The sequence below is a fragment of the Eucalyptus grandis genome, chromosome 7 (assembly GCF_016545825.1).
Source record: "Eucalyptus grandis isolate ANBG69807.140 chromosome 7, ASM1654582v1, whole genome shotgun sequence".
Classification (NCBI taxonomy): domain Eukaryota; kingdom Viridiplantae; phylum Streptophyta; class Magnoliopsida; order Myrtales; family Myrtaceae; genus Eucalyptus; species Eucalyptus grandis.
This window is the reverse complement of record NC_052618.1, coordinates 13,021,878-13,036,657: the sequence shown is the minus strand read 5'-3', so window position 1 is coordinate 13,036,657 and position 14,780 is coordinate 13,021,878.

Sequence of the window (14,780 nt, the reverse complement as noted above, 5' to 3'; positions counted from 1 at the left end):
TTTCGTTAAATTCTATTGTCAAATTATTAAGTTAAATTATACGTGACAGTTGACTAGTATATCGATTTAGAATTTTACGCATCGTTGTCACAATTTACAATTTTTGCGATTTTTTTTGTAGTATTAATCTAATTTAGCATAGGGTATATTTGTCACAAATTTATCAATTTAAGATTTTTTCCGGTCGAATGAATTAATTTAGGGTAAATTTGTTATAAATGTACCTGTTTAGAGTTTTTTTTTTTATGGTCAGTCGGGGCAAATTTGTCACAAGTGTACCAATTTGGGGTTTTTCATGGTCAAAAAAATAGTTTTGGTAAATTTGTCACAGATGTACCAGTTTGGGGTTTTTTAGGGTATTAACCAAATATTTAAATATGTCCGCATCGGTGCCGACTATGTTATGTACAATGTTGGTGTTCATATCAACAATTTTGGATTTAAATTGATTAGATGAATTGAATTAATACCAGTATATAAGGTTTATGACTAAATTGGTTAAAATGAAAGGTATAGGTGATGCTTTCAAACAAGTGACAAAAAATTCCAATTAATCACTTCAATCTCAAATGGCTATAACTTATAAATTATAATAGTGAGGAATGTGTGTTGTAGTTATCTACAAAGAAAATGTATGTACTATAAATCAATTCGAGGAATAATAGAGGCAAATTAAAATAGCTTCTCATCAAATTGATAATGTCAAAACAATTTACTGTTGCTTGATTTCATCATAATTCTTTTTTTCAAATGTTTAGGATTCCAAATGTATTATACGCAGTCAAAAGCATTTTGATTACAAAAACTCCCTAGTTTTCTTACCCGTGCTATTTCCTATTTAACGTTTCATTATACCTCTAAATTTGAATCATGTCTTGTTTTTATACTACTACTAAAGTTTCACTATAAGTCAGTCATATTGATAATTATAAAATATACGATTGCCGTATGAGTTCTCATTTGGTTAATACATGAGAAGTGTTGATGGTGTATCATAGGAAAGTTCTGGGAAATGTGACTTGCATGCATGCTGCATAGTAGTATTATAGGAAAGTTCTGGGAAATGTGACTTGCATGCATGCTGCATAGTAGTTGGCGGATTTATGTTGGCCACTATTGTCTAAGAAGCTCAAACGCGCGTGGTTATTAATGTAAATATGCTACCTCACAAAACTTTATCTTATCTTGTTTTGGGAAAATTCTAAATAAGAATATGAAGTACTCTCATTTTTTCCTCTCATATTTTTCAAATAAGGGCCTGAGTGGACTTTATATCAAATAAATGCTTAAAATGATAATGTTAGTTTCAAATAAGAGCTTAAAGTGGTCATTGTAGTTTCAAATAAAGGCCTAACCTCCTGATCGCTAGTTGACTAAGTATTTTGACCAATCAATAGAATTTTCGTCTAGATACAATTTTAATTTTAACTATTTATTATTATTTTTTTCTTTTCCTTTTTGTTTTTCCTTTTCTAACGAGGGTTGGCGGCTGTTGGCATGGGCTTGCAAGCCCTCGCTTAGATTTGGCAAGGGCCGCCTCACCTAGGTGAGGCTGTCCCTTTTTAGCTGCTAGTGAGGCAACCCTTGCCCAGATTTGGCAAGGATCAACCTTGTTGATAGCCACAAGGGCGGCCTCTCCTAGGTGAGAGTTGCCTTGCTCAAATGAGGCCATCCCTCACTGGCCTTTAGTGAGGTGACCTTCGCCTAGATTTGGTGATGTCCACCTTCGCCTAGCCCTCTAAAAAAAATGTAAATGATGAAAATGACTTTGACCAACCAAAAAGTCAAGTCTTTATTTGAAACAAGATCTACTTTAGGTCTTTATTGAATAAAATGATGATACTTCAGATTCTTATTTGAAACAAGATTTAAGAAAATGGTTAATGCTATGAAAAATCATAAATTGGTATATCTATAATAAATTTATCATAAACTAATTTTTTGACCAACAAACCTTTCTAAACTTGGACATCTAAACTTTATTAGTTTCCATTAAATTTTATCGTCAAATTACTGAATTGGATGACATGTAACAGTTGACTAATGCACTAGTTTATGATTTTATCGTCAAATTACTGAATTGCAATTGTACTAGTTTTATGAATTTTTTTGCGGTATTAATTCAATTTAATGGAGTGTATATTTATCGCCAATGCAACAGTTTGAGTTTTTTGTGATAAAAAAAATAGTTTGTGGTAAATTTATCACAAATATATCAATATGGGGGGTTTTTGTGGTCATTTAGAGTAAATTTATCACAGATGTACAGTTTAGGGTTTTTCATGATAAAAAAATTAATTTTGAGTAAATTTGTCACAGATGTATCAATTTTGGATTTTTCGTTGTATTAACCCTTGAGAAAAGAAATGCACCCCAAGCTCTTATTTCGAATATTCCTTGTTGTTTTAATAGCATGTGCATTACACGCAGATGAAAATTGTTATTGGAAATTTTTTACTGTGTTCGTAAGTTTTTTTTTTTTTTGGGTCGATTTTACTCTACTCATATTCTAATTCTCACTCTAAAACTTTTTTCTTATCTCCTTGCAGAGTGTAGAAGTCAAAAATCACATTTTAAACTAAATCGTCTCTACCCAAACTCGATATTGGGGAGATTTGAACCCCCACCTTTCTCTTCCCATGGAGGAAATGTGATCCCAATGGTTGAGCGTGTAAGTTCACTACACTCTAACTTTAATTGCAGTCCTCCTTGTTATGTTTTAAAATGTAGCCTAAACATTGAAGCACACTACTGAAGCAACTAGGCATCACGTCGACATGGAACTATCAATACTAATAAAAATATGAAAGTTTAATTAAAGATTAATACCATGAAAAATTTCAAATGGGTATACTTGTAACAAATACCCTAGACAATTTTTTTGACTACAAAAAACTCCAAAGCAGTACACCTATCATGAATTTACCATAAACTAATTTTTTTTATCACAAAAAATCACAAACTAGTACATTTGACAAATCTACCTCCATAAATTTTTGTTAAATTAAATTAATATTATGAAAAACTAAAAACCAGTACATCTATATTAAATGGAATCAAACTAGTAAACTTGTGACAAATTTACCTATCATTAGTTTTCGTTGAATTTTGCTGTCAAATTGTTGAGTTGAATGTCACGTGATAATTAGTGGATGTACTAGTTCGAGATTTTTCATGATATTAACCTTTTAATTAAATCATTCTAATTAAGCATTGTGATAAAGAACAAAATCCTGCAAAATATATAAGCTCCAATCCTCTTGCATGTCAACGTCACCTAGATTAAAAGTTAAAACCAGTTCTTAATTTTGTCTCACTAAATCAAATTTGTCCAAATTAGAAATGTTACAATATGCGTGCTCGCTTAAATCCCCACCATTTATCTCGCCGAATTAATTCTTGCCTTCGATGATTTTATGGATTGTTTGACGTCATGTTGTGTGGCCATTGATTGTAGAATATATGTTAAGCAATCGTGTTTTCTTGTTAATAGGAAAAGGAAAATTAAAATTAAAACAAAAAAATAAAATGCTATAATCAACCGTGGAAGACAAGCTAAATGAGGCCCCGTGCTTTTAGTTGAATGAAATTACACATGAAAGATGGACCAAACATATTAGTTTGCAAAGAGATGATTAAGTGATTTTTGATGTCTCATTTCGTAAGAAGTCTCAGTCTTAGATAGTTCAATTACTTTGATAAACAATCTTGAATAAGTATTTTTTTTTTCCAAAGCTGGATTCATAAAAAATCAATAATATATAACATCTAACTTACAAATTGTTTCGATACATGGCCAATTAAATCTTTAATGCAAGTTTTCTTTTTAGTTTGCTTGCATTGAGTTGATTAAAATTTATTTCTTGTGAAAATTAAAGCAATGGTTAATATTGCGAAAAATCTCAAATTGACACATTTGTGATAAATTTACGTTAAACTAATTTTTTGACATAAAAAATCTTAAATTGATGCATTTATGATAATTTACCCAAAACTAATTGTTGACCACCAAAAACCTCAAATTGATGCATCTATAACAAATTTACATCACAAAAAATCTCGAATTAGTACATTTGTGACAAATTTACTTTGTGTTAGCTATCGTTAAATTGAATTAATACCACAAAAAATCATTAATTGGTACACATATGACAAACGAAAATTAAAACCTCGAACTAGAACACCTATCAGCTATCACATGTTATCTAACTTAGCAATTTTATGGCAATTTAAAATTAACAAATGGTAAATTTGTCATATATTTACCAGTTTAGCATTTTTCATAGTATTAATCCTTAAAAGTAAATACCGAAAGCTTTGCAAAATGACATTTGATTTGCATACACTCTAAAGGTGATGGGGATGACCATCATATTCAACTTAAATTGAATAATAATTTATGTGACGACCCTTCTCTATATCGACTCTTTCCTTCTCGTTTGTTTATTTGTTTTCATCAAGTAATTGCATATCCCGTTACGACCTGGCTAGTCACCTAAACCCCATCTTCTTTTTAAATAACAAATTATCAACTTAAATTTTGTCAACTAGCTTTTCTTTTTAATAAATATAACTGTGTTGTTGTATGTTCGACCTATGTAACTAAATAGGCAAAAGAACGCTTCAAGTGCCATAATTTTGCTCAAAATGACACTTAAATACCATAACTTACGAAATATACACTTAAGTGCCACATTCGAAGAAAAACGAATCACTTAAGTGCCACTTCAGCTAAAGTTCGGCCAAAACGTCAACGTGGCATTTTTCTAGTGAGCGCGGCCAAAACGATGCCGTTTTTTTTGCACACCAACATGGTCAAATAATGCAAAAACAGCATTGTTTTGGGCTGATGTGGTTAAAAAATAAAAATAATAATTAATTAAATTAAATTACAAATTAAATTTAGTTAAAATATTTAAAATTAATAATTTTGAAATTAAAAAAAAAAAAAAAAAAGGGGGGGGCGGCTAAGGGATCAGCCTTGAGCCGCCCAGCTGCCGCCCCACCGCCATCGAGAAGGGCCGATGACGGTGGGGGAGGGTAGATCGGGGTTGCCGGGCCCCGGCAAGGGCTAGCAACCTTGGCCAACGGGTGGCGAGGGCTCATGAGCCCTCGCCGGATCTGGTCGAGGTTGCGACCCTCTCTAAATCGTGTGGCCGGTGGCGAGGGCTCTCGGCGGCGGTGGCCCTTGGCCCGGCCGGGCGGGCTCGCGAGCCCTCACCGCCGATCGGCCGAGGTCGCCGGCCTTTGGCCGGGGCCATCGTCGTCGACCCTTCTTGGCGGCGGCGAGGGGCGGCGATGGTGGTGAGGGCGATCCTCGGCCCGCCTCCCCCTTTCCTTTTTTTTTTATTTTTTTATTTAATTTTAAAATTATTGCTTTTTTAATATTTTAACTAAATTTAATTTAATTAATTTTTTAAATTTTTTTTACCACATCAGCCCAAAACGACGACGTTTTTGCATTATTTGGTTACGTCAGCGTGCAAAACGACATCGTTTTAGGCTCGGTTCGTCGGAAAAATGCCACGTCGGCGTTTTGATCGGATTTTGGTCGGATTGGCACTCAAATGATCCATTTTACTCCGATTTTGGCACTTAAATGTACCTTTTGTAAGCTATGGCACTTAAGTGTCCTTTTGTGTAACGTTCTAGCATTCGGGGGTCCGCACGTCTAACCAAATAAGATAAAATTACTTATTGAGAACTAAACTTATTTGACGGTTCCAATTTAGTCAATTTATTCCTAAATATTTTCATGATTTTTTTTTTGTATTGTCTATCCAAACAATTTAAGTTGGGAAATTCTTATGTGAATATCCAATCAAGCATCTAATGTGGATGACCTTAAATTAGGGTGTCACTAGTTCGGATAATCAAGAAACCCAAATTGGACCGAACCATTTGGGTGTGTATTAGTTTTGAACTGCTATTTGAATCGGATTAGATTGATCCTGTTTTTTCACTTTTCTTTTTTAAAAATTAAAAAAATTAGTCTAGTAAAAAAAGGAGAGATATTGTACAAATTGTAATATTAAAAAGATTGGCATCTTTCAGCTCAATTTGATTAATGAAACCAAGCTAGAATTATATATAGATATATATATAAATTTCTTTCATAATTTGAACCAAAATCTAAACCAAATGGAAAATGCACGAAAATTTAGTTTAGTTCCGGTTTCGGTTCAATTTTCCAATTTGATTTTAATACCCCTACCTTAATTCTTCTTCTTTTTTTTTTTGGTCCTATCCCATATCTATTTGATAAGCCACTATGTGTGCTATGTGATGACCTCCTCCCTTACTCAAGCATCTTCACCCCAGCTTTTCGAGAAGATGAGAAATTAAACTCTTCACCTTTCCATTTTCCAAATAGGAATGGTGGCCACTAGGGCAATCCTAATAGTTACCTCTACTTTAAGTGAAATGACATAATTTTGACTTACTTTCTTAATTTTCTTTTTCTTTCTTTCTTTTATCTATTTTCTTTTTACTTTCTTTCCTATTCCTCCACTGTTTCTTCACCCTCAGGTCCGTCGGCTTGAACAGTGGAGGAGGAAGAATAATGGCGCATATGATAAAAATTTTGTTTCTCGATTTCTTTGTTTCTCTATTCCCCGGAACAGGTTTGGAATAGAAATCCGTTTGGTAACGCAATTTGATTTCTCTATTTCTGAAACAGATTTCTATTATGAAAATAGAGAAATCGAAGAAATCAGAAGCTGGAATTTTTAGCTTCTCAGTTTCTAAAATAGAAATAGAAAAAAAAATTTCTCAACTTTTCAATTTAGTTAGTTTAGTCCAAAATATTTTAATGATTTTTTAATATAAACCATTGGGCCAAATGGTGGGAATTGAATGAACAAGGCTTCATTTGTTGCACGCAAGAGATTTCACGCATGGTAATAGTCAACTTGCCATATTCATATCTAACGAGTCTTTCTTCACCTACTCTTCCGTAGTACCCCAGACAACGGCTCTATCTAGCTAACTATTTTTTTAATCATAAACTTCATATTGATGCGGTAAAAAGGTGTCAAATCATTAGGGTTTCATCCGATTTTTCTTTTATATAGTGTCCTCACTTATCAAGACATGGGTAAAAAGACATCTAGTAAGGAATCTGTTGTTCTTGTAAGAGTGTTAATGAAAATACAGATTTTGATAATAAATTTTTAAATATTCCTAGTGTTGATAATTTTGAAAAAAACCGAAGACGATTTTTGAACATGGTGAGGATTTTTTTAACAAAATTTGGAAAGAAATTGGAATTAGACTTGAAGTTAGGATTTTTTTAGGAGATTAGACTATTATAATCATGGCTATCATTAGACTTATTTAATTAATGTGAAATCAATTTTGGCAAAAACATAACGACATATTCACTACAATTGAATTTCAATTGATTTTTTTTGCCGCATTGTTTATTTTTCGAAAGAAAATATTACGTAATAGGAAATGTAAGCACATGTAATAGGAAATTCCATGAAATTGTATTTTCAACTTTTGTAATGTATTAGTATTATTTCGACTATTATTTTGTATTTGAGGATTTCCTATATTATTATCTAATTAATTTCTATTCCTAGAAATAGAAATTTTATTCTGTTATCAAACAGTTTTGTTAGGAAATAGAAATTTTGAATCGTTATCAAACGGGTTTTTTCTTCATAAACTTGTCAGGAGAATAGAAATTGAAAAATCAATTTTTTGAAATCAATTTTTGAAACATAAATTTTGTCATGTGCACCCTAAGATATCGGGCGGGGATCGCATCGAGCGACCCTTCATGGAATCCCTGCCATCCGGACCCAAGGGAGGGTCTTTAGGTGGAATTGGCAGGTGCCACCACATCTTTGGATGATTCTTCCCCTTTAATCCTAAGATACACATTAGACTATTTAGTTGGATTGGCTCCCTGGCCCACAATGGTTTTGCGACTTCAAGAATGGCGGCTGATCCAGGCCCCTCGGTTCCAAATGTTTATTTCTTCAAGACCCTCATTTTTATGTCATGATATGCTTTGGGCCCCTTCCACGAATATTCCGGGCGAGACTATGAATATGACTGGTTAGTTGGGATCCGGTCGCTCTATCCGTAACCATCGTGGGGAATCCAAGTCTTTTCCTTTTCTTTTTCTGTTCTCTCTCCTCTTTCTTTCTCTTCTTTTTTATTCGTTTCTCCTCCCTGACCAGTCCACAAGCAAGTGCCGGTGAGGTCAAGCCTTGCAAGGTGCAGCGAGGGCATCGCAATTCTCGCCTATGGTCGATGGGAAAAATGAGAACTAAAAGAAAAATTTATAAATTCAGAGAACTTAAAAATGAAGATGAAAAAAGAAAAGAAAAGAAAATTTACAAAAAAATAAATTCAGAAAACTTAAAAGAAACACAAAAGAGGCTACATCAGTGCTAGCCGTGCTATGTAGGATAATCGACATCCACATTAGTAATTACTAGCCACGATTTATCGGAAGGAATACATTCGCAAATTGTCGAAAATGTTTAAAGTTAAATTGATCAAATAAAAAAAAATTAAAACTAAATTGAGATATGTTCAATATATTTAAAACATTTTTGGTAATTCTCCCAAAAAATACACACCGTAAACTCGACCAAAAAGAAAAAGAAAGGTCATGGCAAAAGAGAGCTTTGGCTTCCACCTAGTCAGCCCAAGAGGCCGTGCTTCGCTCCAATCAAGTAAGTTCTTTCTTCCCATTTAAAGTTCCAATTATTGTTTAATTGTTTGAAAACTGTGTCAGTTTTAACTTTACTTGAGGGAACTTCAATCAAGGATGAAACAGGTTCAGACCCAAAAAAGAAAAAAGAAAAAGGATGGAACAGGTTCGAGAGGAATTCTGCGCTGGGAGCTGTAAGATGAATAAAACAGCCAACTTGGACATATAAAATACCATCTTTATTGTATTCCAATAGAGAGACGAATTACTGAAATTACTCCTACCATAAATAAAAATGTGAACTAAAATTCCTCCTCGAATAAATTTTGATGTGAACTGGGACGATGTTGTCTTACTGTCTTTACTTGGAATGAATAGTTTATGTGAAGTGGTGGCTGTGGATCATAGGAAGTTTCTGGGAAATGCTACTTAAATGCATGCTCCTGTGTAGTTGGAGGATTTATGTCGGCCACTATGTTTAAGAAGTTCAAACGCGTGTGGGAGCGCGTGGGTTTCGACCAAAAAAAAAAAACGCGCGTGGGTATATATGTAAATATGCTACCTGGCAAAACTTTATCTCATGTTGTTTTGATACAAGTAATGATCACACGTGCTGTCCACGTGCTTAATCAATGTAATCATAGTTGAGTCGTCCCCCAGTAACCTCTTATGACATTTACATTTTTCTTTTAAAAAGAAAAATCAATGCATCCTTTTTATTAAATTCCAAGTTCAAGTTTTTCATTTTTCACACAAACACACAATCTTATTACTGTTATCACGTTTTGATTGAATATATTAACTTTTCATGAATATCTCGGTTTTTTGTTTTCCTTATCAATTAATTGATTAAGTTGTTATTACTTATACTATTTGTTACCAAAACTCAAGATTAAAAGTCAAACTCAAGTATGTTAGAAATCTCGCTCTCCATAAGCCAGATTTCTGACTCTTCAACTGACTATATAATTGGACAATTTAAATTTAATTATGGGTGAAGCATCATAAGATTATAGATTTATATGTGCTAATATTTTTTATACTAGTTACAACTCCACATCGTAAAGTTATACAATACAATAATTGTACGGTCGAAGTGTAAGCATATCTAATACACTCTCAAGAAGTCCAACAAGCAAGCTGTGCTTACCTGGTAGCCACAAAATTCAAGCCCTCATTCACCTCATGGCCAATCAATCCCGTCGTCTTCGGTATTTGAAGAGCAATATAGATAACATGAGAATATGACCACCCTTTAATTATGGGGTTCTACACTTTGGGGGCGATATTTATCATGCACCTTAAGGCCCTAAGACTCTCAAACAATCTTTTCCAATGTTTGGTAAAGTATGGAAATATATAAATAAAATGACCACAAATTTAGATATTCACTTAATCCTGTTAGGTATAGGTGATTTTTTTTATAGTATTCAAGGTTCTTTATTTTGAAGGCATATAGATCAAAAAACGAGAATTTCTGTAAAATTCCATTTAATGTCGCCTTTACTCAAGTAATTTAAGATAGAGTTGAATCCCATGTCACTTTTTTATGTGACTCGACTAAGTTTTTTTTTTTTTTTTTGGTGACCTAGGAACCCACCGCACGGACCGGCGGCCGAGGAGTAAACCACAGGGAGGCACGCAAGAAACCACCACCCACGCACCCCGGACAAGACATCACGCAACGCTTCAGCCTGCCTGCTTCGCAGGTGCTTCGAAACTGGGATCTCATGCGTGGAGTCCAGCAGCCCTACCATCCACGCTGCAACGATGGGTGGTGTGACTCGACTAAGTTTCCTCACGTGCAAAACCCAAAAGTGTTATGAAAGGGATGAACCCAAAAATGGCGAAATGATGCGGATGTTCTATCAATTTCGCAGCACACGACAGGAGCACGACAATCAAATTTTCTTCCATCCATCGCTCTTTTTTGTGTTGTCGTCGTGACGGTCAAACTTTGGCTCTCACCAACCTGATTCTCCTCCCAAGTTTGGACTGGTTGTTGTCGTCGTCATGTGTACGCGCACGTGTGTGTCGCAGAGAGAGAGAGAGAGAGTGGCGTGACGGACAAGCTGACAGGGGTAATTTTCCAGGAAAATTAGGTTCGGGTAATTTTCCCGGAAAATGATGCATAACTTTTGAATTTTTCGGCTTTCATATGATTTCACGCCTCGTCAGACATACACAACGAGCAAAAAAACCAGCATGTTTGGTTGCCAAGTAACTCCTAGTCTTCTACTTCTGGCAATGATTTATAGGCCTTTTGGATCGGACGGGATCAAACTATGTACTCCTAGGCAAGCCTAAATTGGTAGGTGATTGGACTCATGGGGGAATTTCAAAGATAAAACTATCGAGCTTGTTTATTAATCAAGAGCGTTAATATCATGAAAATTCTCAAATTGATATACTTATGACATATTTATTCAAAAATAATTTTTTGATTACAAAAAAATCTCAAATTGATACACCTATGATAAATTTATCATTAATTAATTTTTATTGAATTTTACCGTCAAATTGCTCAATTAAATGACACGTGATAGCTGACGAGTATATTAATTCGGGGTTTTACTTTCAATTCGTTTCATGTGTACTAGTTTGTAATTTTTATAATATTGATCTAATTTAGTGAAAATTAATAGATAGTAAATTTGTGACAAATGCACAAGTTTTGGTTGTCCAAAATTTAATTTTGAGTAAATTTATCACATATGTATTAGTTTGTGACTTTTTGGGATAAAAAAAATTAGTTTGGAGTAAATTTGTCATAATTGCATCAATTTAGGATTTTTTTTTGTGGTATTAACCTTAATTAAAAATCCAATACTTTAATAAGATTCAACTTATTTGCTAGCTTTAAATGAAATTGACTTAAATGAATGCATTAAGTCAAAAATCCATTTTATCCGGTAAGTAAATGATGAGTTACTTGATTCGTTTGAATAGAAATAATTTATGCTAATCAAATCTTTTTAATTATAATAATAGAACCTTTCGATAATGGTCATTTTTCAATATTGGTTAAGGATTCATAATATTCAACTATCGATTTTCAATTATCATCAAACCTTTTGTTCCTACTTTTAGAACTTAACATATTCAACACAAAAAAAAATTTAGTAAGTAAATTTTCAGTACTTAGGTTCCGTCTATTCTACAAAAATATTTTCCTCACTTTTTTGGTGTTTAGATTGTTTAGGAAAATGAGTTAACGCAAAATATTTTCTTAGTTAATGGAAGGAAAAGATTCTCCTACCAAAACTTAAAGTTTGAAAGGGTTAATACCACAAAAAATTTACACTTCTGACAAATTTACTCCTAATAAATTGTTTGAACATCAAAATTCCTAAATTGATACAATTCTGATAAATTTTCATTATAAATACCCAAACTTTTGTCGTAAAATAGGACACCATCCCTAGTAAAAGTTTCTTGAAATCCAACTTTGGCAATTTTGTGACCTATGCCCATCATAATGCACCACATCGCACCACACGTCGCGCCACAAGATGAACCACCATATATACTCTCAATCTTATAATGTGATTTATGTGGAACTCATGGGGAGGTGGGATAAATGTGGATAGGATTTCTTATGTCCAAAATAGAAAAGTTATTTTTCTTGAATAACAAACTTATTTTAAACTAACAAAATTGAAATTATATTTCAATATAAATAATATTTGAATTATAATTTAAGAAATTAAAAATAAAAATTATTTTAATTAATCTTATTTTAATTTATATATTCAACTTTAGTTCTATCTTATAATAAACATTCAATCTATAAATTAAATATTTATATTTATTATATATTTTAGGTATTTTTGTATTTTAGGTATGTTAGTATAGTTTACTATTTGATAAAATTTTATTAAAATAAAATAAAAATAAATTAAGGAATAGTGTTACGAAGATTTTCATCATCCCGTTTATGATCATTTAGGTTCATTTATAATGATATGCCGTTTATATAAATAAATAAATAGATAAATATATACATGATATGATTGAACATATCCGACTTTAATAATGCGATTCCCAAAACAATGGACGGGATATAAAAAATCCCAGGATTTCATATCCTATCCTATCAAAGGTTTCTATCCCATTAAATGCGCCCTGACGGGACGACCAAACGTAGCCTTATAGTTCCACATAGTGTGTATGAGAAAGAGAGCTTTGCAATCGACGTCCCGAAAAGAGACAGAAGTCAAAAAAAAAAAAAAAAAAAATGAAGTGGGTAGGTGTTGACTTAGGAGAAGGCCACGTGTCACTACAATGGTTTCTAAATAGAGCACCACTTTACTATCACAGTATCAGATTATATACCGGAAATGCTGACTGACTTGGCAAGAAAAAAATCATGACTAGTTTGAGAGGTCAAATCTTACTCGTGTAAATATTCATAAATCTGTTTTGACTAAAAGTAATCTCCAGTAGATGTTGCACAGAGGAAAGAGAGTGCAAGTGAGGAATAGGAAGACCGAGTTTTCTTGTATTGCCATGAAAGACCATTTCAAAGACTGCATGCAAAGCATGATTGGTCCCTATTTTTGGGTTTATGAAGGCAAACTGTAAATAGTTCAGGACATAAAATGTGCAAATAATAACCATTTTAGTTAGAAATTGATTTTTGGAACAAAAATAGATTATTCTATTGATTATTCTATTTCCTTTTTTGGACGAGTTTTTCAAGTAAAAATATGCGTTCGATAACAGCACAAAATTTTTGCTTCCGAAATAAAAATTCATTTAATAAGAACACAAAATTTCTCCTTCCTGAACGGCGGTGAATGTCAACAGCAAGCGCTAGTGGCAAGCAATGGTGGGTGGCTGGCTAGCTAGTAGAGAGGATGAGCGATAAGAAAAGTTTTTATTTGTCATTTTAGTTCTATAAATAAAGACGTAAAAAATTTTACTTCTCATTCATGCTCCAAATATATTTCTGGACTAAAAATTTGTTCTGAAAATTAAAAAATGAAATTGCGTCATTAAATAAATTTATGTTCCAAACTTATTTCTGGAATAAAAAAAATAGTTATAGAATAGAATAAAATGATTATCATACGCGCCCAAAAAGACTTGGGAAATGAGACACCTGAAATAAAAGATTTAGACTCAATACTATATTAGAAGGATCAAAATCTAGTGCAAACCCCCTGCTAAATCCTACATAAACTCATTTCGGAGAAATTACAATTAAAGTTTTCAAGGACCGAGAAAATGAGAACATAAGGCCAAAAAAGAAAAAGAAGAAGAAGACTATTTGTGTCTGTCACACAAAAAACGTTTGGCTAAATCCTCTATTTATATCCGCTGTATAGTTGATTTATTTCTACTATTTTTTTTTTTTTGGGATAGAAAAATGTCAGTATTATAGAGCATATGAAGTATTACAGCTTAGGAGCATCCCTCGGCATTACAAATAAAGCTAATAATTCAAAAAATATAGGTAAAAAGTATTCACATAGCAGCCGATACAACATTTGACTGGAAAGGTTAAATTTTTTGATAAAGTGAAGCTTTGTTCCTCTTATATTTTTCTAATAATTTTTCAGTAGTAGTAGAACTAACTAATTATGATTTGCAACTCATCATCATAATTAAACGAACAGTCTGAATAAATGGAGAATATCGAGGGAACTTAGCATAATAATTTAACAGTGTATGTTGTCTGAGAAATAGCTCTATTGCCTGTGAATAGCAGCAAACAGGCAAGACTTGATTCTTGGGACTCGATGGACGTGGTCAATTCCGTGCATGGTAAGTGTAGAAACCAACTGCTCTCTTTGAATGATATACCTACCATTCCCTACAAGTGCAAAATTATAGAACTTTGAAGAAAGATATCGAGAGAACTGAAGAAGAGAGACACTTTCTGAAGAAAAAGCTAGTTGCCTAACAAGATGTTAACCAAAGCTGATCTATACCCAAATGAATAGCATTATCTATGAACAGGGTCCCATATAGATAAGTAACTGGCATGTCCTCATCTAAGAAAAAATAAACCATCAATTCTATATTACAGTAAATGGAGAATCATCTTAACTGATGTGACGGTAAGAACAATCAAGCCAAGCCTGGACCTCAATCAGCGGTTCAT